This window comes from Lontra canadensis, unplaced genomic scaffold (assembly GCF_010015895.1).
Source record: "Lontra canadensis isolate GAN:19392208 unplaced genomic scaffold, GSC_riverotter_1.0 scaffold9, whole genome shotgun sequence".
NCBI lineage: Eukaryota > Metazoa > Chordata > Mammalia > Carnivora > Mustelidae > Lontra > Lontra canadensis.
Window position 1 is genome coordinate 38,065,074 of NW_022631003.1, and position 24,428 is coordinate 38,089,501.

Below are 24,428 nucleotides of genomic sequence, written 5' to 3' on the forward strand. Positions count from 1 at the left end.
TTGTTACGCCCAAATTTTGCATCCGAGAGTCCACCAAGGAGCCAACACCAATGCAATCACACGAGGGTTTTTTTGACAAGCTTAAGCTTGGGCCCAAGTACACCTGACACAGCAGAGTAGGGACTTGGACCCTGAACCAGATTACAGTCAGAGTTTTTTAAAGGCAGAGGAGGGGTGGACTCGGGGTGGGTGAGGACAAATGGGATATTCAGAAGAGCTATCAGGGTAAAGAAGACTGTCAGGATATTGGAGGCCTGGTTATTATCAAGCAAAGACTGTTTTTTCCTCTAATGAGGCACTAACATGAAGACAATTGGGAGTTTCCTGGTGGAATGTCGCATTCCTCCTATCAAGCGTCCTTGTTAGTGAGATTTAGGTTTAGAAGAAATTTAACTTTATTTCCATTTCCTTCCGCCTCAGCCTCCTTCAGTTTTATGGAGGGGTGGGTGACATTAGGGCTTGAGGAACTGAGTTATTTGCCTCTGGAAATTGGGCTATTGATAAGATAGCTTCTTTGTTGTAAATCACTGGGACATTTGTAAACCGAGGGAGACTCCTGTCTTGCAGGATTGTGATTTCTGCAAGTTAACTATTTGTATTTCTTTTAGGGCAGCCAGGGATGGGTGAGGAATGTCACACATACTACTGAGGGGAGGAGAGTGGGTGGAGAGGGGGTGCAAGGTGCCAGCTTTTGCTTTGTCAAGATGGCTGTACTTATGTCAGGGCTAGACTCGAGGTGGGTACAGCCTTGTTTTTCTTGGCCTCCGTAAATTAGTAACTTTAATATTAAATTAAACTTCATAAATAATATATAAATATGACATAATTCTACATAAATAATAGCACAAGTAGTATTTATGACAGCAAAATGATATAAATTTTAGGAGAATAAAGACTGAGAAACACTATTCTACATGTCTGGACTACTGGCAGCTCTTTATCTAATTTGTGGTCATCCTCCAGGTTACCCCTGTGTAAACTGACAAAAGACAGTACCGTTCTAATTCTTATGCGTAATTTGGAGGCTCTGAATGGTAACGTGGAAAGGGATTCAGTTATAATTCCAGCTCTGAGAGTTGTAAGATGTGTACATTAAAGCTGTCAGAGCAATTATTCCAAATCTAATAAATCAAATATATACATGGAATAAATCAGCTTGTTTTAAATACTCCAATACTGCATACCAATAATCAAATTATCTAATACCTTACAAATTAAGATATCGTGCCTCAAATCAATCATATATTTCAAATTGAGATCACTCATCTTGTAGGAAAAAAATACATACTTCAATTATGCACCTCTGGAGGACACCTTTCCAGATTACCTGAATCATCAACTCTTTCATTGTCTTTGATCTATTTTGTAAGGCTGTACATTGCAGGTGACCGCCATATTCTGAAGGTGTGTGTGTGGTGTCCTGACCTGTGTCCCCTGCCCCCAAATTCATGTGTTGAAATCTAACCCCCAAGGTGATGGTATTATGAGGTGGGAACTTTAAGAGGTGATTAGGTGGTAAGGGCAGAGTCCTCATGAATGGAATTAGTGTCCTTACAAAAGCAGCCTGAAAAAGTCTTTGCCTTTTCCATGATGTGAAGTTACAAAGAAAAAATGGTGATCTAGGAAGCTGGTGCCTTGATACTGGATTTCCTGGACTCCAGTACCATGAAAAATAAATTTCCATTGTTTAGAAGCTACCCAGTTTTTGGTATACTTGTTAAAGAAGCCCAAATAGACTAAACAGTAACTGATTGCAATGACAGATAATTGTCTATAGACATGCAAATTATGTTCTGCTCTATAGAGGTTCAATTGTGTACCCTTCTTGGTGGGGGGGTGACAAAAACAGTTTTTATATATTTCTTATCTATAAACTAAATATAACACTGTCTGGTTCCCTCATGATTAAGAATTAGAGTAATAACATGTGTGCATTTTTGTATCTCTATGAGAGTCCTGGTTTTATCTGTTTTGAAAATCGTCTTTTTATTAGCTATCTATATAAACACAGAGATTACCCCATGAACCCAAAATTTATTCTCAGAAATAAAATATTTAAACAGTGGCTTAAATCAGTGTCTCAAATGTTAGTGTGCTTGAGAATTGTTGAGATGTATATACAAATAAAAGATGCATATACATATAAAATAAAAGATGCATATACAAATAAAAATAAGGGGCTTAATTCTCCTTGTTCAAAATAAGGGAAGAGACTTCTCTCCCCCACCCTTCTCTAAGAGTATTTATTTTAGAAAACTTGTAAGTTCTTTCTCTATTTTCTTTTAAATATATATACGATCTTTTTAAAAAGCTGAATAAATCTCTTGCTAACTTTAAGATCGGGAATGTCTTTCCTGGAGCTATCGTCTTTGAAATGTAATCCTCAAGGAAGATAACATCCTGTCTTCCAGTTTCAGTGCCTAGAGTAAGCCCCTAACTATAGGAGCATTGCTCCAAAACGATCACTTGTCATAAAAAATGTGACAAGTTTATTGAGTCTTTTGTTTGTATTGAACATTCTGCCATGTCCATGGGGGCTGCTTAAATTCATGGTTATTTTGCTTTTACTTTTGCAAACTAGTTTGTGAACCAGCCTAATTCAGTTAGGAAATATATAACTGTTGAGGCCTCTTTTTTCCCTTTTCCCACCTCTTCTCCTTCTCCTTTTCTCCCTCCTCTTTCCTCTTCCTTTTTATTCTCCCTTACACTGTCACTACTACCTTCTAATGAGAACAAGCCTCAGAATACACTGGAACACACAGTAAGTATTTATTAGGTAGCCAGAAACAAACAGTTTGAAACAACAGTTGCAGTAAACTGAGTGATGACCAAGTTTTCCACCATTTCTGGATTATTGGAAAAGCCTTGCATGAAAGGTTTATCTAGGCAAATATGACAATGGTCTGGTAATAGTATTCTGGTAGCCACTTATTGGAGTTGGAGCCTCTTAATCAGCAATGGGTACACTAATTTAGTTAAATAAAAGCACAGCAATTTTGCCAATCAAAGTTCCTTTCTAAGGCTGGTGGATAAAGCAATGCCTAAGCATTCTAAATTTGTTATGTTAATAAGTGTAGCTTCAGGTGTTGATGGAAGATCAAGATAGTGGAAACACCTGTGAAACTGCCTTCCGAGGTGGCCTTTTAGATTACTGGAGAGCAGATCACCCCCAGAGTGTGAATTCTTAATTTGGGCAACTGCTGCCTCTACGCCACAGTGGAATTGTAAAGTAAGTTTCTTACATCATAACACCAGTTAATCAAGCTCTATCTGGGCATTTTTAAGAATTTCACCATTATCCAATTTTTATCCTTTTCCTTTTTATTTTATCCTTATCCTTTTTATTTCCTGATTTGGAAAAGATGATATTAAACGTTCCTTGGTTGTGAAGTTAGCTAATTTTCTACTTCATTCTTCATTATTCTATCAGGTTCCATATGCCCCCCCACCCCCCACCCCCCAATTTACTTCCCTGCTTTGGCCTCTGTAAGTATTTGATTTTGTCACTCCAGTCATTCTCATATCTGGCTACAGCCAGAAATCTATATTGCAGGGGCTCATGTTTAAAGAACAGGTTTTATGAAAGGATTAAAAGGGAAAAATGAGATCACTGGTAATTTATGGTAAAGGCAAAGATATCAACAGAGAGTGGGGGTGAGAAATGGAGGGGAAGACAGGCTGAAGGAGATGGTGTGATAGAACCCAGAGTTCAGGTGGCAGATGCCAAAAATAAATTTACCTATTAAAGAAATTGCTGACAGCTGCTTCTAGATTTACATTTCAATTAGGGACATAAAATTTTTTTAAAGTAAAAGCCGGAGAAAGAAATTAAATAAGCAATGATGCTTTCAGAGAAGTAACATACTAATAGTTTTATATCATGATTATACAATTATGTTATTACTCTCAAATTGTATTTGATGCTGGACAAAATAGAATTATTTTGTGGGTAATGGCTATCTGCCATATGAAGGGATAGATATTCCAAACTTTTCCTGTTTTTCTTTATTGTGTGCATGCTAAAATGTATTATTTACTGTAATGTATTTTTCAAAAAGGACAAAATGGCAAAAGGGCTATCCTTTGTCCACTTAATGTGAATAATTGTAACTGATTTAAAGGTTCTTTGTGTAAAAAGCAACACGTCATGCAGAGAGCAATTCTGATAAAAAATAATGTAATTTTTACTAATTTCTAAGTTTTATAACTTACTGTTCTTATGCAAAAATATATATGTCAATCCCAGCTTTTACGGTCTTCAAAAAATAGAATTATTTATTAACGGGAAAATAATATCCTTGTGGTACTTTGTTGAAATTAAAAGAGGCCTGGATGCTGATTTTTCTCTTTTGTTTTGTCACTAATTGGTTAAAACAGAACCACCATTCCCCCCCTTGTAATTATATAACAGCAACTTTTAATACCAGGTGACTAAAATCTGACAAAACAAAATGAGTATTTCCTAACCAATTCTATTGGAAGATAGCTTTCATAAAAATGAAAAATCATGAAAAAGTGTTAAAATGGGACTTTATACAGACTGAAGCTAAAGCCTAAAAACCCAGAATTTTCATTAATGGGGGTAGGGGGGAACTCTTAAATCAAGTTGCCCAAGACTCCATTGTTTTTATCTAGGGTTTTTCCTGCAACAAACAAAAATAATGTTAGTCAATTTATCTTTTTATTGTTTCTAATAAATATGATGACACATAATCCTGATAAAAGATATTATATAATAATAAATATTTTTATTTTTTCCTGCATCCTGGACAGATAATACAATGGCAAATAGTTGATTTGCATACTTAGTGCTAAAAAATATGGAAAGACCCATTAAAGATAATGGGTTCAAAGGGATAGTTCAATAGAATACTACTAATTTAACTAGGGATCAATTCTTTTAAAGATCTTATTTATTTATTTGAGAGAGAGAGACAGATTTAGATAGTGACATAGATAGTGAGAGAGAGCACAAGCCTGGAGGAGAGAGAGAAGCAGGCTCCCCACTGAGCAGGGGAGACTGACATGGTTTGATTCCCAGGACTGGGATCATGATCTGAGCTGAAGGCAGACATTTAACCAACTGAGCCACCTCAGAGGCCCTAGGGATTGATTTTCTAAATTATAAAATTATAAAAGAAATTATTGTATATTATAAAATTGTAATTATATAAATCATAAATTTATATTAGAAATTAGTTATAAAAGAAATTATAAAAGAAATAATAAGTAAAAGAAATAAAAGAGAAATAGTAGAAAATTTATAGCATCAAAAATATAAAAAAACACCCAAAAGTTAACATGAATCTAAAACACACATATAAGTACTAGTGATATTTTTATGTATTTTCTCTTCACATGAGTATCTGTAGAATATTCATATATATACAAAATTACATCACATACTTATATGAGGTATATATATATATATATATATGCACACAAGCATAAAAATACAAGAAATCTTCAAAATTATGATTTTACCTCTGATAATTTCTTTCATATAGATTTAAGTGAAATAACTAGATCAAGCAAAATAAATATTTTAAGTCTACTGATAAATATTGGCAAATTAGTTTCAAGAAAGACTGTACCAATTTACTATCCAACCAGCAGTTTCCCAGAGGGTTAAGCAGTCAACTATGCCAGTTTAGTTGTAATGTTACATGCAAACTATTTCAGAAAACTAAATGTGCATAATCATCCCATTCTCTAATAAATACTAAAGATAAAAACATAAATTTCTTTGGAAAAAATTTCTGGCATTTAAGAATCCTATTTGCAAGAAATGCTTTTTGTTTGTTTGTTTGTTTTTTAGGAATTCTAATATTTATTTCCTAACTTTCTTTTTAAAATTATATATCCCCAGTTAAGAAAATCTACATAAGTGTATTACATTTGAATAAAAATTGTAATTATTTCCAGTACTACAGTGCCATTGAATCTACTGAACAGGACATCAAAATACAAATTACCAAATTAGATATTGTAGACCTTATCGTTTAGAACTCTTCAGTAGTCATTAGTGCTATTCCATAAATGTTTCCAGTTCTCCTCTTTATGGGACACATAGTAACATTGAACATCTTTGCTCTGTGAAGGTAGGTGTGCCTAAATTAATTGCTTTAGCCAATTGAATGTGAGCAGAAGTGAGGGATATATCTCTTTTAGGCAGAAGCTTTAAATGTCAGTTCTTGATTCACCACATGTATTGAAATGAGTTCTCCATCAGCCTAGCTCCTGAGTGACTTAACATTAGCAGAGCTTCCCTGAGGACCTGAGTTGGACAGGACATGTGTAAAGGAAATAAAATTTCATGTAGCTAATTTACTGAATTTTTTTTTTTTAAGATTTTATTTATTTGTCAGAGAGAGATGGAGAGAGAGCAAGCACAGGCAGACAGAATGGCAGGCAGAGGCAGAGGGAGAAGCAGGCTCCCCGCCGAGCAAGGAGCCGGATATGGGACTCGATCCAAGGATGCTGGGATCATGACCTGAGCCGAAGGCAGCTGCTTAACCAACTGAGCCACCCAGGCATCCCTAATTTACTGAATTTTTAAAGTTATTTTCTATAACACATAATAACTATCCTAATACACAAAGTGGCTTAACATATGGGAAGTTGCCTTAATAAGTGGGTGGAAAGAGCATTGAGGAAACTGATATTGATAGTCTGGAAAAAACATTACAATCTATTATGTAGTGGCAACATATTTAACAAAATTCTCACAATTATTTGTTTGGGAAGGATAACTCCTATGAGAAGATGTTGGAAAAAGAAATGTTGGGGGCACCTGGGTGGCTCAGTGGGTTAAATCCTCTGCCTTCGGCTCAGGTCATGATCCCAGGGTCCTGGGATCGAGCCCCACATCGGGCTCTCTGCTCAGCGGGGAGCCTGCTTCCCTCCCTCTCTCTATCTACCTGCCTCTCTGCCTACTTGTGATCTCTGTCAAATAAACAAAATCTTTATTTATTTTTTTTTAAAGATTTTATTTATTTATTTGACAGAGAGAGAGAGAGATCACAAGCAGGCAGAGAGGCAGGCAGAGAGAGGAGGAAGCAGGCTCACTAGAGAGCAGAAAGCCCGATGCGGGGCTCTATCCCAGAACCCTGAGATCATGACCTGAGCCGAAGGCAGAGGCTTAACCCACTGAGCCACCCAGGCGCCCCAACAAAATCTTTAAAAAAGAAATGTTGGTATTGTGTTTTAGTTGGTAGAATTTGGGCAAGGGACTATGGGAGATAGTAGCTTAGGATAAAAAAATGGAGGTGACTGAGTGGTTCAGTCAGTTAAGCGTCTGCCTTCAGCCCAGGTCTTATGATCCTGGGTCCTGGGATGGAGCCCCACGTGGGACTCCCTGCTCAACTGGGAGCTGGCTTCTCCCTCTTCCTGCACCTACCCCACTTCCTCCACCCCTGCTCATGCTCTCTCTTGCTGGCTCCCTCTCTCTCTTTCTCTCTCTCTCTCTTTTTTGTTTAAGTAAACAAAAAATTTTTTAAGTAAAATCTTTTTTTAAAAAGGATAAAAAGAATGACTGGATTGCAAGCAAAGAAGAAAAGGGACTTTCAGAAATTTGGTGAATTGCAGTTCTAGAATACAGAACTCCTTCACAAATCTAAGTAGAAAATGACATAGAGAAGGCCTTTAATGACAAAGGCTAATTTAAACTGAGCTTTGTCATGAGGGCAGCACTCTTAAAACATAGTCTCAAATTCCTTGACACTCTTCCTGTTGAAAGGTAGGGGCTACTACCCAACCTCTTCAATTTGCATGGGTTTGTGATCATTTTAACCAATACATTGTGGCACAAGGTATGCTCAATGACTTGCAAGACCAGGTCAGAACCCTCACTGTCTGGAGGCTCCTGTTTGGAATGGCCCCAGCAGATCACAGCCAACATAGTACGAGAAGCCCAAGCCACATAGGTTGGGTGTTAGTGCTCCAGTAAACATTTCCACTTGAGCCAGCTTTTCAGTCATCTTAGCCCTAGCACTAGCCTTTTTTTTTTTTTAATTTGTTAAAATATACATAAAATGAAGTTCACCTAAACTGTTTTTAAGTGTGTAGTTCTATGGCATTATATATATTCATACTGTGTGCAACCAACCTGCCATCCATCTCCAGAACTTTGTCATCCTTTCAAATGGAAACTGTTTCTATGAAACAGTAACTTTCCATTTTTCCCCTCCCACCAGCCCTTGGCAACCACCATTCTACTTTCTATCATCAGCCATCTACATAGGGAAGTTATCTTGTAAGTGCATCCGTCCTTCAGCTCCAGTTGTTCCAGCTGAGGCCCCAGAGACCTTAGAAAATGGTCTTCCCTGCTGTGCCTTTTCCAACTTCCTGACCCATAGAACCCATGAATATAATCAAATAGTTTTTGTTTTACACCACTGATTTAAGGATGATTTATTTCACATCAAAGACAATTGGAGTAGTATGGCTGTCACAGTCATTGTTAAAATCTCTGAAAGTATTAAAATGTCTCACACGTAATGAGCACTGGGTGTTATACACAACTAATGAATCATTGAACACCAGATCAATAACTAATGATGTACTATCTAGTGGCTAACTGAACATAAAAATTTTTTTTAAAAAATCTTGTAGTGGGAGGGCACCTGTGTGGCTCAGTGGGTTAAGCCTCTGCTTTCGGCTCAGGTCATGATCTCAGGGTCCTGGGATCGAGTCCTACATCGGGCTCTCTGCTTGGCAGGGAGCCTGCTTCCTTCTCTCTCTCTCTCTGGCTGCCACTCTGCCTGCTTGTGATATCTCTGTCAAATAAATAAATAAAATCTTAAAAAAAAAAAGTCTCGTGGTAAAGAGCCATCTAAGGGTGTGACATCTAGTAAAATATTTTTTTAAAAAGATTTTATTTATTTTACAGAGAGAGATCACAAGTAGGCAGAGAGGCAGGCAGAGAGAGAGAGAGAGAGAGGAGGAAGTAGGCTCCCTGCTGAGCAGAGAGCCTGATGCAGGGCTTGATTCCAGAACCCTGGGATCATGACCTGAGCTGAAGGCAGAGGCTTTAACCCATTGAGCCACCCAGGCACCCTTCTAGTAAAGTATTTTAACTGGACAAAGTGGCTCAATAAAAAGAGATTTAAGGTTTAAATTTTATTAAAATATTCACATTTAAGTTAAAAAGAGGGAGTGGGAGGTAAGAAATCCAAGGAGAATAATTGGTACCAGAACTCACTGGAGGCAAACAGATATGGAGGTCATTGAGTTTTTAAAGAAGATCTTAAGGAAGATTTGGGGAAGTTTCTCAGATTTAGGAATGAGATCTATCACTGAAAGTGTTTGCATTTCTTTGAGGTCCGTCATTCTCTAGGATCTTAAAGACAGCACTTTCTCCAATGCTCATTAGAGATGTAGCCAAGCACCATAAGGGAAAGAAAGAACCCCACAAAGAGCAGAGTCCATGGAGTAGAGGACCCACTCACAGAAGAGGGGCTTAACTAGAGAACATGCTGGCTCTCTGCCCAGCTGATTTCACCGGGTCATCCACAGCACTCATCTTTCCTTTTCTGAAAACAAGTATTTATTGCATTATCTCATTCCCAATATGCTAGTGTATATTGAGTTTGGGGGTACATATATAACTTGCCCCTGTATTTCATAAATGAGCAATAGGAGACATAATGAGACCTAATATAAAGACCATTATATCTATTACACAGAGATCCTGAACTTTGAGCTTGATGCTATAACTAAATGGAATTTTGATTTTCTCTCTTGGGAAGTTTGTGAATGTATTTCACAGGTAAAGGGAAGTGAAGTGAATATTTAGTGGTTAAAAAGTTGAGTTATCACCACCATTTATTTGTTCTCCTTTATGAATGTGTGATGTGATTTGTGCTTTCTACTCCTTTTTTTTTTTTAGATTATTTTTTATTTTTTATTTTTTTAAGGAATCTCTGTGGCCAACATGGGACTCAAATTCACGACCCCAGGAAATCAAGAGTTGCATACTCTATTATATGACTGAGCCAGCCAGACACCCCTTTACTCCTCTGAATTTAGATAGTCCTATTTGACTTGTTCTGGTCAAAAAAAAAAAAAAAACTGAAAATGATAAAAGTTTTAGCTTTGACATCTTTAAGAGTCAGTGGATGATTTGCCAGTTTTCCCCCTTATAGGATACATGAGTCAAGGAAGAATTTTTATCAGCCCGAGTAATTAAAAGAGTGTGATGTACACAGGCCCCCCCACTCTCCTGATTTAGACAGGTAACAGGAACAAAAAATGAACTTCTGTTGTGTTAGACTTCTGAAATTTGAGGATTTGTGTTAACACAAATTAACCTCACCCATTTGGACTCATGCGGGTTTTCACTGTAAATCACACTTCATTTCTGATTTAGCTTTTAAAGGGAATATTTAATTACATATATGTATAAATATGATATAGAACAATTAAAAAAACATTCCATTCAGAGCAACTTACTAGAAATTCTTTACTGTATTTTTAGTAGTCCTCCCCAAATTTAATTATGTGTACAGGTTATTTTATATCACATAATATTGTCTTTCAGTGCTACTTTAGTAGTAATTTAGGAAAGGCTCAGAGCATTAAGGCTACACTTTTTTAAAAAGATTTTATTTGTTTATTTGACAGACAGAGATCACAAGTAGGCAGAGAGGCTGGCAGGGAGAGGGCAGGAAGCAGGCTCCCCACTGAGCAGAGAGCCTGACACGGGGCTCCATCCCAGGACCCTGAGATCATGACCCAAGCTGAAGGCAGAGGCTTAACCCTCTGAGCCACCCAGCTGCCCCAAGGCTACATTTTGAGACAAATATTATTTTAGTTATTTTAGTCAAGTCATTCCAAGAGTTAGGAGTTGTACCAAAAAAAGTACTTTAAACTCTGGGCTCTTTTGATAGCTGATGCCGTCATGTCAGCTGGTTAAGTAGATATAGACAGAAGATAAATTGTTATATATAGACATTCAACTAAATAGATAGTACCTTTTTTTGGTTATATAGACATGCTCTGTCAAGAATTCTTTAGGGGAAGTGAAAAATAAATCAATAGAGTTTTCAATATCTGTAAATCCCATTCTTAGTTCAATTTCCTGGTCTATTCTTTTTAATAAGATTCCTGCTGTTTTTCTACCACATATTATAAGCTTCTGTACATTTTTCCTTAATTACTTGCTATTTTATTTCTAGACTAGTTTTTAAGTCATTTGTGGAAGGAGCTCAATGATCAATATTTACTTATAAATTCTTTAATCTTACTGTATTTGTATGGAGTGTTATTGTGTGTGTGTGTATGCATGTATGCATGAGTGTTTGCATGCATTTTTCACAGTTTGAGCACCCTCTTTTATTTAGTTCCTTCAGAAACTAAAATATTTTCAGGGTCATTTTTTTTTTCTAACTGGATATATACATTTATAATAATGTTAATGTTAGCTATTTCAGCTTTGACAGAATGGGCTTCCAAACCAGATGAGATAAATCCAACTGATTTTTATAGCTTAATGAATTTATTGTTCGAAACATTTATAAAACTGATACCATTTAACTACTTGAGAAAAATCTACGAATAGCACCAACACAGTAATAGCTATCACTTCATTTCTTTCATGCACTAAAAAAACTTAAATAGAATTAGTCTTGTTCATTTGTTTGGAAAAAAAAGTCTTGCTTCAAAGAGCAGTACATAAACATAACTTTTTTTTAAATAATATTTTATTTATTTATTTGACAGAGATCACAAGTAGGCAGAGAGGCAGAGAGAGAGGAGGAAGCAGTCTCCCCGCGGAGCAGAGAGCCTGTTGTGGGACTCGATCCCAGGACCCTGGGACCATGACCTGAGCCGAAGGCAGAGGCTTTAACCCACTGAGCCACCCAGGTGCCCCTAAACACAACTTTTGACATTGCATGTATTTAAATTATCATATTAAGTATCTGTTTAATGTAAAAATAGAGTTTGAAGTAGATCCACTTGCTACATTAGCTGAATTTTGTGTTCTGTTCTTTAATATGGTCAGTGATTAACTATGGCCCTCCAGGTGAATGGTAAAGATAACCATTTAATGCAACTTACACATTTATCATTAACCTTCTTGATGCACAAAAATTCAGTATTTAATTTGTTACTAAGAATTTACCTGTTTTTTAAAAAATGCCATGCTGCTAGAAGGGCTTATTGCATACTTTGAAAACAGTAAATAAATAGGTGTAGATTTGCATCATACAATAATGGCAACAGGGAGGCGGCAGCAGGCAGCAAGGGTGCTCAAACAACTCTCTACACATAATTACAGGACTGCTTAGCCTTTATTTCTAACCATTTCAAATCCGCCCCACCTATAATTTCCTTTGTTACCCACTGACCTCAATCATTAAAGGCTTTATACCTCTCAAAAACCACAAAATTGTGCTTCTCTTTTCTTTCTTTCCTTTTTTTTTTCTTTTTAAGATGTTATTTATTTATTTGACAGAGATCACAAGTAGGCAGAGAGGCAGGCAGAGAGAGAGGGGGAAGCAGGTTCCCTGCTGAGCAGAGAGTCTGATGTGGGGCTGATCCCAGGACCCTGAGATCATGACCGGAGCCAAAGGCAGAGGCCTAACCCACTGAGCCACCCAGGTGCCCTTGCTTCTGTTTTCTGAGTAAGCTAAAGAGAAAGATGATTAGCTGAGAATAAGAAAAAGAAAGGTATTTATTTTCAACAAAAATTATTGAAGACTTTAACTTGCATTAGCCAGACTTGACCACTCCCATACTGTTCACCTTCTTTTAGTAGTTTTGAGAAAAAGGGGTCTTATCTGGGGACTAGTCATGTGTTGTCACTTTGTATGCTACTTCTCTGTATCACATGATGATCAACGCCCCTCCTAGTTCTATCTAAGCCCTACATTCTTTAGCTGTCTGATAACAAAAAGAAGAGCTTGAACACTCCGTCTTCTTTTTGCTCTGCTACAAAATCTTCACAGTCACTGCCCACACAATTTTTTAACACACTATAACCTAAGACTGAACAGCTATAGCGGACTCCATTGAATGTCAACATACCTTGAAATGAGTTACTGCTTAGGAAAATATAGATGTTACCTACATTTGGCTGCTTTATGTTCTAAAGGAAAAGAATAAACAAGGGGTTCTTTTTGTTGGTTAAGCTGGTTCTTAGATCCTCTGTCTTACAGTCTACCAATCTTCCTTTCTCAATATTGGGATTTTTTTTCTTAGAATACCTTGGAAAACTCCCTTAATCTTCCATTTACTTGTTCATTATTTATTCATTCAGTAGAATATGTATTGAGTTTTTAACTGTATGTCTAATAACAGCAAGTAATGAGATAGAAGAGTAAGGAAAAAATTGTTGTAGATCCCCACTCTTGTAGAGCTTACAGACAAGAGGTAGAACAGAAAATATTCAAATAAATACATAAAACAAATTTAAATTAAAAATGGAGAAAAATGCTGCAAGGAAGAATAAACTAAAGTGCTAAAGTGGACCATTGGAAAATTGTACCATGCAACTAAGCTGATGTTAGCATGTGTGCAGAATATTTAACAAGGGAAATGGAATTTGCAGCTAAGCAGATGGAACTAGAGTATTATGCTATGTGAAGTAAGTCAGAGAAAGACAAATAACATGATTTCATTCATATGTGGAATTTTAGAAACAAAACAGATAAACATAGAGGAAGAAAAAAAAAGAGAGAGGCAAACCATAAAATAGACTCTCACTTATAGAGAGCAAACTGAGGGTTGTTGAAGGGGAGGTGGGTGAGGTAATGAGTTAAATGGGTGATGGGCATTAGGAGCGCAACTTGTAGGGATCCCTGGGTGGCTCAGTGGATTAAGCATCTACCTTCAGCTCAGGTCAGGATCCCAGAGTCCCAGGATTGAGCCCCACATCAGGCTCCCTGCTCAGTGGAGAGCCTGCTTCTCCCTCTGCCCCTCACCCTCCTCATGCTCTCTCTCTCTCTCTCTCACGAATATATAATTTTTTTTTTTAAAAGGAGGGCACTTGTTGTGATGAACACTGGGTGTTATATGTAAGTAATGAATTACTGTATTCTACTTCTGAAACTAATATTGGATTATATGTTAATTATATTTTGTGTGTGTGGGTGAGAACTAAAATTATATTTGACATTTTTATTTTAGGGTACAAAAACAAAAACAAGCAAACAAACAATAACAATGAAAACCTGAAATAGGCTTATCAAATGATCTAAATTCATCCTTTCCAGGGAAGCAGAAGGTAGATCATCTTGCTTCACTGCTGGCTTGCGTTCTGCTGGGTTTTGATCCTTCTTTGAGGCATAGTCTGGATCATTTTCCTCATCTCCTTGTTCTTCTCCTTCTCCTTTCTTCTTTTTCATCATCACCGTCGTTGTCATCATCATCATCATCTTCAATAGCTTCTCCAGTAAAGTATAACACTGACCTTGGTATTAAACACGTACATAAAAAGTGACCAATTTCAAAGTCGGCAGCAAGGATAACTTCAGTATCATCGCCCAAATCTCCACTCGCGGGAACTTCAGGAAGGGCAAAACAAACAAACAAACAAACAACCCCCCAACCCCAACACACACACACAAAACCAAAACCAAAACAAAACTAAAGAAAGAGTCATTGGAAACTGTTCTGGTCGCAGTATGAAGTGTCCCAAATCCCTTGCGATTCTGCTTCTTAATGGTTTTCAAAGTGACTTTCTTTTTTTCCAGTCTGACACCCTGTACAACCCATAATTTCTGGTCCATCAAAAGAAAAGGGGTAAGAATCATCTGGTTCTGACCTCATCCTGTATGTCTTTGTCAACGTTTCATTTGTGAAATATTTAGTGGGCTCAAGGGGAAATTCTAGGACAAAATTCATGAACTGGCCAGTATCTGAGAACCTCGCTTTAAAAACTCAAGTGCTTCGGAATAGATTCGTCTTGTTCCTGAGACATATCACCGAGCAAGTCAACATTCTTCTTTATTTTCTTTTTAAGATTTTATTTATTTATTTATGAGAGAGAGAGACTTAGAGAGAGAGTATGTGTGCGAGGAGGAGCAGAGGGAGAGGGACAAGCAGACTCTGCATTGAGTGCAAGCCCCATGCAGGACTCCATCACCCTGAGATCCATGACCTGAGCCAAGACCAAGAGTCCAGTGCTTAATACACTGAGCCTCCCAGACACCCCACAAGTAAACATTTTTAAAAACAGTCTACCAGAATTCATGAATTCCCTTGGGGTCTTCTTTTTCTTCATCCTTTTTCTCATCTTCAATCTTGTCTTTTTCTTTTAGTTCCCCTGAAATTTCATCCTCCTCATCTGTTTTTCATTCACATTCTTCTTCCGTAGGTTCATAAATTGCCTTAATGATCTCAAGTTGCTTATCAAATAGAGGCTGATGGAGAACAGCATACTTTCTCTCAAGATTGTGAGCTTCCTCATAGAATTTGGTTTCTATCTGTGCACATTTAACTTGCTTCTCGTCTTTTTACTGCCCTAGGCAAACTTTCAATGTATCTTGGTGTTTCTACCAGATATCAAGTCTCTCTCTCTCTTTTTTTTTTAAAGATTTTATTTATTTATTTGACAGACAGAGATCACAAGTAGACAGAGAGGCAGGCAGAGAGAGAGGGGGAAGCAGGCTCCCCGCCAGCAGAGAGCCCAATGCCAGGCTTGATTGCAGGACCCTGGGATCATGACCTGAGCGGAAGGCAGAGGCTTTAACCCACGGAGCCACTCAGGTGCCCTGATATCAAGTCTCTCTTGAAGGGCTGGAAGAATCTGAGAATTTTGTGTCGTCTGAACAGGTAGAGGACATGCTTTGATTACTGTTTCTTTACCAGCTTCTTTTGCTACTTCTTCAACATCATCCAAATCTTGATCAAATTCATACTGTTCTTTGTTGTCAATGTCTGCCATATTGTAAGAACTCCAAATATTGGTGGCTAGCATGGGAAGCCAGGATGCCAGAGCTGTGCAGGCAGTGACTCAGGATGACAGTGGCGGCGGCGGCGGCAGCAGGAGGAGCAAGAGGTGGTGTCATGAGCAGATGGCTCTAAAAAAAGCAACAAACTAGAATTTAAATAAAAACCTGAAATAAGGGGAATAGCAGAGAGAAAAAAAAAAGTCATATTGGAGTCAACAACATATGTAATATTCCTATACTGGGAGGTAGAATAAAGAGTGCAAGCCTACAAGAGAATCAATATGGCTAATTGAAAATCAAGATAGTATAGTAAGAGGTGAGGCTGGGCTGTAGGTAGGTGCCAGTGGATGCACAGTTGTCTGTAATATTTGCATTCACCCAGTTAACTGGAGCATCATTAAATGATTTTGAGTGGAGAGAATGGCATGGTTTGCATTTTGAAAAGATTACTCCATAGGCATTATGTGAAAGAGAGGATAGAAGCTGCAAGGTAGATGTAGGTAGAGGCTCTTGATTTCAATTATCCTAGCATCCTAGCATGGCCACAAGTTGTTATTATATCACAGGAGTTGGGCATGGAGAGAAGAAGGTGGATTTACAAGATATTTAGGAAGCGAAATGCATCAGAACATGAGGGACATGTGTCAAGAATAATGCTTAATTTTCTACCTTGTCCAGTTGAATAGGTGATAAGATTTACCTGAAATCAGAAGCACTATAAGAGAGACATTTGAAACAAGATATTTTTCCACTTAATTTTTAGAACAGTTTTAGATGTCTAGTAAAATTGAGCAGACAGTATAGAGAATTCTCACATACTCCCTCTTGCTCACATACAGTTTTTTTCTATTTTTATACCTTTAGGGTGTTACATTTGTCACAGTTAATGGATGAAAACTGATACATTATGAAGCAAAGTCATAGTTTACTTCAAGGTCCACTCTGCGTTTTACAGTTCTATGGGTTTTGACAAATGCCTAGTGTCACATATTTGCCATTACACTATTATATATAATAGTTCCATTACATTATACTCTCATTTCTTTTTAATCACAGAATAATATTACATTGTATGATTGTACCAGTTTATTTATCCACTCATCTACTGAAGGGTATCTTGATTACTTCCAGTTTGGAATGATTATGAATTAAGCTCTTATAAACATTTGTGCACAGATTTTTGTGTGAATGTAAGTTTTCAGTTCAACTGGGTAAATGCCTAGGAATGTGAATGCTGAATTGTACAGTAAGACTATGTTTAGCTTGGTAAGAAACTGCCAAACTGTCTTCCAAAGTGACTGTACTATTTTGCATTCCCACCAGCAATGAATGAGTACTCCTGTTATTCCATATCTTTGTCAGCATTTGGTATAGTCATTTTGTTGTTGTTGTTGTTCAGAAGATTTGCACAAATTGAAATATAACTCTATGAATAATTGACTGGATTTCCAATTTAAATGGCTTATATTTTTCTCAGTAGCATATGTTATTTAAAAAAAAATTCATGAAGTTGAAAAGCATGTAAAAACCAGGATTGCTGAGGATAAATGGAAATCTAACTCATATCAAGACATTTCCAATACATAAATAATTAACAATGAAAGTGACATATATTTTAACATATATTGCAAACATTAGATATTTTAAAACCATTTTAAATATATTTGGAGCTCAGAACATTTAGTTTAGTTTTGTTTTGTTTTTAAAGGAAGTTGTAGCTGAAACTCTAAGAATTAGTGATAGAATATTCCTGCTGTCCCCCTGGTGCTATGATCTGCATAGTGTTGCATTTCACAGAAACTAGTCAGGTCTCAAGCAAAATGACAGTGTTACCTGGTAGGAATACCTAGCTTTGTACCTCATGACCTGAGTGGGGAAGGATGAAATCTTCTCACTTGGATACAGTTTTTACTGGAATAGCAGAGAGAGCCCTCTAACATCAGAATACATGCATAACGAGTTCAGCAAAGAGCAGTAACCACAAAACAGCTCTTAGAATGTGTATAGTGTGATATCTCTTTGAATGCTTAGGGGCAGAAGTTATTTATCATAGGAAGCCATATGAACAGCCAGAGAGAGAGCATTTACAAAAGAGATGGTGAAATGTGAAGAAAAAATATATTCCAGAAGGGGAGACAAACTTGCCAAAAATAGCTATGACTGTATCAGAGGGAGACATGGGAACCCTCAGGCCAATTTTCTGGTCCACAAATGTGCTTTATTTCCTATATAATGTTCAAAAATAATTTGAACTAACATTTATTTTGTTCCAGCTTATTTTAATATAATTGTCATGTAACATTTTGTAAATTTAAGGTATGTGTTGTCAGGATTTGATACATTTATAAATTGTGAAATAATGACCACTGTAGGGTTAGTTAACTGTTCTATCACTTCCCATAATAACCATTTCTTTTTTGTGGTGGGAACATTTAAGATTTACTCTCTAACAACATTCAAGTGCATACAAAGTGTTATTAACCATAATCCCCATGCTCTATGTTAATCCCCAGAATTTATTCATTTTATAATTGAAAGTTTGTATCCTTTGACTTATATCTCCCTATTTACTCTGCTCCCCCAGCCCCTTCCAGCCACCATTCTGATCTCTGTTTCTATGAGTTTGGTTTTTTTAGATTCCACATATAAGTGATATCATATGGTATTTCTCTTTCTCTCTCTGGCTTATTTTACTTTGCATAATGCCCTCAAGACCCATCCATATTGTGACAAATGGCAAGAATGCCTTCTTTCTCATGGCCAATAATATTCCATCATATGTATAAATGTATTGTGTCTTCATTATCCATTCATCTACAGATAGACTTTTCGATTGTTTCAATATCTTGGCTATTATGAATATTGTAACATACATGGCAGTACAGATATCTCTTTGAGGTTCTGATTTCATTTCCTTCGGATATATACCCAAAAGTGGGATTGCTGGGTCATATAGTAGTTCTGTCTTTAATTTCTTAAGGAACCTATGTACTGTTTCACATAACTGCCCCAATTTACATTCCTACCAATAGTGCACAAGGGTTCTCTTTTCTCCACATCCTCACTATCACTTGTTATCTCTTGTCATTTTGATACTAGCCATTCTAACGTGTTTAAGGAGGTATCTTACTATGGTTTTAATTTGCATTTCCCTCATTAATGTTGTTGGGTATCCTTTCATGGACCTATTAGCCATTTGTATATATTCTTTGGGGAAACGTCTGTTCAGTTCCTCTGCCCATTTTAAAATTAGATTGTTTGTTTACTATTGATTGGATGAGTTCCTTATATGTTTGGGATATTAACTCCTTATCAGCTGTATGATTTGCAAATATTTTCGCCCATTCTGTTGGTTGTTATCTGTTCAGTTTGTCAATTGTTTCTTTTGCTGTGAAGAAGCTTTTTAGTTTTATGTAGTTGCATTTATTCAGTTTTGCTTTTGTTGCTTGTCTTTTTGGTGTCATAACCAAAAAATCATTGCTATGACCAATATCAAGGAGATTTATTCATATATTTTCTTCTAGGAGCTTTATGGTTTCAGGTTTTACTTTTGAGTTTTTAACCCATTTCAAGTTCATTTTTATGAGTGTTGTAAAATAGGAATCCAATTTAATTCTTCTGCATGTGGTTATTTAGTTTTCTGTCAGCACTTAATGAAGAGGCCGTCTTTCCCCCAGAGTATTCTTGGCTCCCTTGTCAAATATTAGCTGACCATGTGTTCAAGGGTTTATTTCTGGGGTCTCAGTTCTGTTCTACTGATCTATGTGCTTTCTAGCATTTTAAACTGTTTTGATTACTATAGCTTTGTAGTATAGTTTGAAATTAGGAAATGAAATGCTACCAGATTTGTTCTTTCTCAGGATTGTTTAGGCTATTCAGGGTCTTTGTGGTCCCATACAGATTTTAGGATTGTTTTTTCTATTCCTATGAGAAATGCCATTTGAATTTTGATAGGGATTACATTGAACCAATAGATAGCTTTGGGTAGTATGGACATTTTCACAATATTAATTTTTCTAATCCATGAACACAGGATATCTTTCCCTTTGTGTCTTTAATTTCTTTCATCAAAGTCTGATAGTTTTCAGTGTACAGGTCTTTCACCTTCTTGCTTAAATTTATTCCTAAGTAGTACTTGTTATTGTTGTTGTTTTTGGCTACTGTGAATGAGATTGTTTTCTTTATTTCTTTTTCAGATATTTTGTTGTTAGTGCATAGAAAAGCAATTGATTTCTTTATGCTGATTTTATTTCCTGCAGCTCTACTGAATTTGCCAATTAGTTCTAACAGTTTTTTGGAAGAGTCTTTAGGATTTTCTATATATAAGACAGTGTTATCTACAAATGAAGACAAATTTACTTCTTCCTTCTGATGTAGATGCCTTTTCTTCTTTTCTCTTTGTGCATCCTCCCCATACCTCTACCTCCTCCTCTTTTTTCTTCTCCTCATCCCCCCTTCTCCTTCTTCTTCCTGGTTTTCCTCCTCCTTTTCCTTTTTCTACTCCATCTTCTTTTCCCCCTCTTCCTCTTCCTTTTCCTTCTTCTCTTGCTGCTGCTTCTGACTATGACTACTGTAATGAATAGGAATGATGAGAATGCATATTCTTGTCTTTTTCCTGATCTTAGAGGAATAGCTTTCAAACTTTCATTACTGAGTGTTGTGTTAGCTGTGGGCTTGTTACATAGAGCCTTTATTATGTTTTAGGTACATTTCTTTTAACCCAACTTGTTGAGAAGTTTTATCATGGAAATCTATTTTGTCATATAGATGCTTTTACTGCATTTCTTGAGATGATCATGTGATTTTTATCTTTCATAATGTGGTGTATCACCTTTATTAATTTGCATATTTAAACCAACATTGCATCCCAGAGATGAATCCCATTTGATCATGGTGTATGATTCTTTTAATATTCAACTTAATTCATTTTGTTAATATTTCACTGAAAAATTTTGCATCTATATTCAGTAGGAATGTTCGTGTATAGTATTCTTTTATTAGTTTCCTTATCTGGCTTTGCTGTAAATATAATGTAGAATGCTCCCTTCTATTCAATTTTTTGGAAGAGTTAGAGAAGGATCAGCATTAATTCTTCTTTAAATGTTTGATGGAATTTACCAGGGAAACCATCTGTCCTGGGCCATTCTTTGTTGGGAGATTCTTATTACTTATTCAATCTCCTTCCTCCTTATTGGTCTGTTCAAATTTTCTATTTCTTTGTGATTCCGTCTTAGTAGATTGTAAGTTTCTAGAAATTTACCCAGTTCCTATAGTTTATTTAATTTTTGGCACATAATTATTCATAGTACTCTTATAATCCTTTGTATTTCTTCTATCAGTTTTAATGTCTCCTCTTTTGTTTCTGATTTTATTTGAGTCTTCTCTTTTTTCTTAGTTTAGCTAAAGGCTTGTCAATTTTATCTTTTCAAAAAGCAGCTTTTCGTTCATTGATCTTTTCTATTGCTTTCGTGGTCTTTATTTTATTTATTTCTGCTCCTATCTTTGTTACTTCCTTACTTCTGCTAAATTTGGGTTTACTAATGTCATCTTATTGTTTTCTGGTTATTTTATAATTCCCTTTTCTTCTTTCTGTCTTTTGCTGCCTTCCTTTATGAACTAATAATTTATCATAATTGTGTACTTTGATTCCCTTCTCTTTATCTTTTATTATCTAATTATAGTTTTGCTTTGTAGTTACCATGAGGCATACATATCTTACAGATATGTAATCTTATAGATATAATGGTCTACTTTGTGCTGATAACTTTGATCGTAGAGATAAACTCTACCCTTTTACTCCCCCAATTTAGTTTTTAATGTCACAATTTACCTTTTTTTAATATTCTCTGTTCATTAACAAATTATTGTAGCTAAAGTTATTTTTAATACTTTTGTTCTTCACTTTTATGGTAGAGTTAAGTGGTTAACACACCATCATATTACAGTATATTAGAGTATTCTGAATATGACCATTTGCTTAGCTTTACCATTGTGTTGTATATTTTCCTATGTTTTTGTGTTACTAATTACCTTCCTTTCATTTTAGCCTAAAGAATTCTTTCAACATTTCTTGTGAGATAGGTCAAATGGAGATGACTATCTTCAGCTTTTGTTTGTCTGGAAAAGTCTTTATATCTCCTTCATTTCTGAGGGACAATTTTGTCAGATAGAGTACTCTTGGTTGGCAGGGGTTTTTTTTTTTGTTTTGTTTTTTGGTTTTTTTCTGACCAACATTTTGAATATATCTTGCCACTCTCCTACCTATAAGATTGCTGCTGAAAAATCCTCTGATAGCCTTGTGAAATTCCCCTGTAAGTTACATGCTTCTTTTCTTTTGTTACTTTTAATATTCTCTCCTTTCCTTTGACTTTTGACAGTTTTGCCATACTGTATCTTAGAGAAGATCTCTCTAAGTTGAGTTTGTTTTGTGAACTGTGAGCTCCATGAACTTAGATATCTAAATCTCTCCCAGATTTGGGATGTTCTCAACCATTATTTTTTACAATAAGCTTTCTGCCCCCTTTCCCTCTTTTTTGGAACTCCAATACTTTACATATTATTTATTTTCTTGTTTTCATTGGTTTTCCTCACCATTTTTCATTCTTTTATCTTTCTAGTCCTCTTACTAATTTCAAAGCTCCTGCTTTCTATATCACAGATTCTTTCTTCTGCTTCATTTAATCTGTTATTGATGTCCCCCATTGCATTTTTCATTTCATTCAGTGTATCCTTTAGCTCCAAAATTTATTTTGGTTCTTTTTTATGATATATCTCCTGGGTAATCTTCTCATTTTATTTATGTGTTGTTTTCCTGATTTTGTTGAATTACCTTTATATGTTTTCCTGTTCTTTGAGCTTCCTTAAAACAGCTATTTTAAATTCTTTATCCTTAAATATTACAAGAATAAATATATCCTGTAGACTTATTCCAGTGTTACAAGGATAAGTAAATATACAATAAAAATAAAATTATTACTTTATTTTATCAATTAAAAAATGAATGTAAATGTGTTAAATGAACAAACAGATATCTTCATCCATGTCTTTGGGATTGGTTAATGGAAGATTATTGAGATCTGTTAGTGGTGTCATATTTTCTTGATTTTTTTTCTTGCTCCTTGAAGTAGTGCATTGCTGTCTGCTTTTAAAGTAGCAGTCACCTCCTGTAGTCTTTACTAACTTATGTCTGGAGAGAAACACCTTCTGTCACCCCTTTTAAGGAGTCTGAGGCTTTCTTTGATTGTCTAGGGACACATCTACTCCATGCTTCTTGCTCTCTCTTCTTCTTTTGAGGCAGAATTCTTTAACTTGTATGCTTTGTCTTAATCCTGTAATGCACCAGACTGGGTGCTGAAAGCCTCTCTTAGCTTTCCCAAGGATGGAGCAGAAGCTCATGTCTGTTCCTTATCCCTGGCTTGCAAATTCTACACAGCTTTCTGCAATATTCACTAGATATCTGTCGAAGTTGTTCTTGCCATCATCAGTATTATGCACAGAGAACTGGTCGTAGGATGGGAGTGTGGGCAAGTGAGGTGGCTGTGCTGGGGATGTCCTTGGGAAAGTTAGAGGAATCTGTGGGTGAGGCATCCCTAGTGGCTCATTTTTGGATTTCGTGGTGGAATCTTTGACAGTTAGTAGGATCCACATCCCTTTTTTTGCCTACCAAGAGTTCAGTATGCCATTCTCCCAACCCCTTCCTACCCTCCAGTCATGCAGCTCATGACTCAGTACTGTGGATGGGGTGATAAAGAAATAGGCCTCTTTGGCAACATTCCACAGAGGTGGGGAAACTGGGCACTCACTCACATGCTCTCACTTTCCCCCAGGAGAGAAATCAGGAGCTGAGATCTCTCTTGTCACTGAACTGTGCTACCTTGGAAGTGGGGTTATACAGGCAGAGCCAAACTGTTCCTCTCAACCTCCCCAAAACACCCAAACTCATGTCTTCTTGCCCCAGCAGCATGCTGGAACTACTCCACTGCAAACCCGAGCTTCCACAAAGGCTCTTTTATCTATGGATGATTGTCAAAGACAGTATTCTTCAGCTGCTCCTTGACTGCAGCCACGAGTGGATTTGAAAATGAATCAAGACAGCTGAACTGAGAAGCAGACCTTGTTTTCTTAGGCTGAACACAACTTACCCTGTATGAAAAGGCACAAGTTATCAACACTAACCTGAAATTGGTATGTTGTACTTTCAATTAATTATAATGTTTAACTAAACTCCAAAGAAAATTCAGTTACTAGTTTATATAAAGTGTGTGATTAAATTGTTCCCAAGCAACTATCTTTTTGTTATATGACTCAGCTAAGAAACAATCTGGAGACTTTCAGATAAAAATGGCAAATGAAAGCCATTTCTACCCCTCTTCCTCTTGAAACCAACTGAAAACTCCAAAAAAAAATGATCCACATATAGACATATATCCACATATAGACAACTCAATTTTTGATATAATATAGAAAACATCTACACTTTCAGTACTCGATATAAGAAATAAAATTCAGAGCAAATATTGAGAGGGCATGAAA

At 36.4% G+C, this 24,428-nt stretch overlaps 1 pseudogene; it reads right to left on the bottom strand.

The window, feature by feature from the left end:
* The window catches only part of LOC116866055, a 45,674-nt pseudogene extending 29,770 nt beyond the window's left edge, over positions 1 to 15,904 (bottom strand).
* Between the last annotated feature and the right edge of the window lie 8,524 nt (positions 15,905 to 24,428).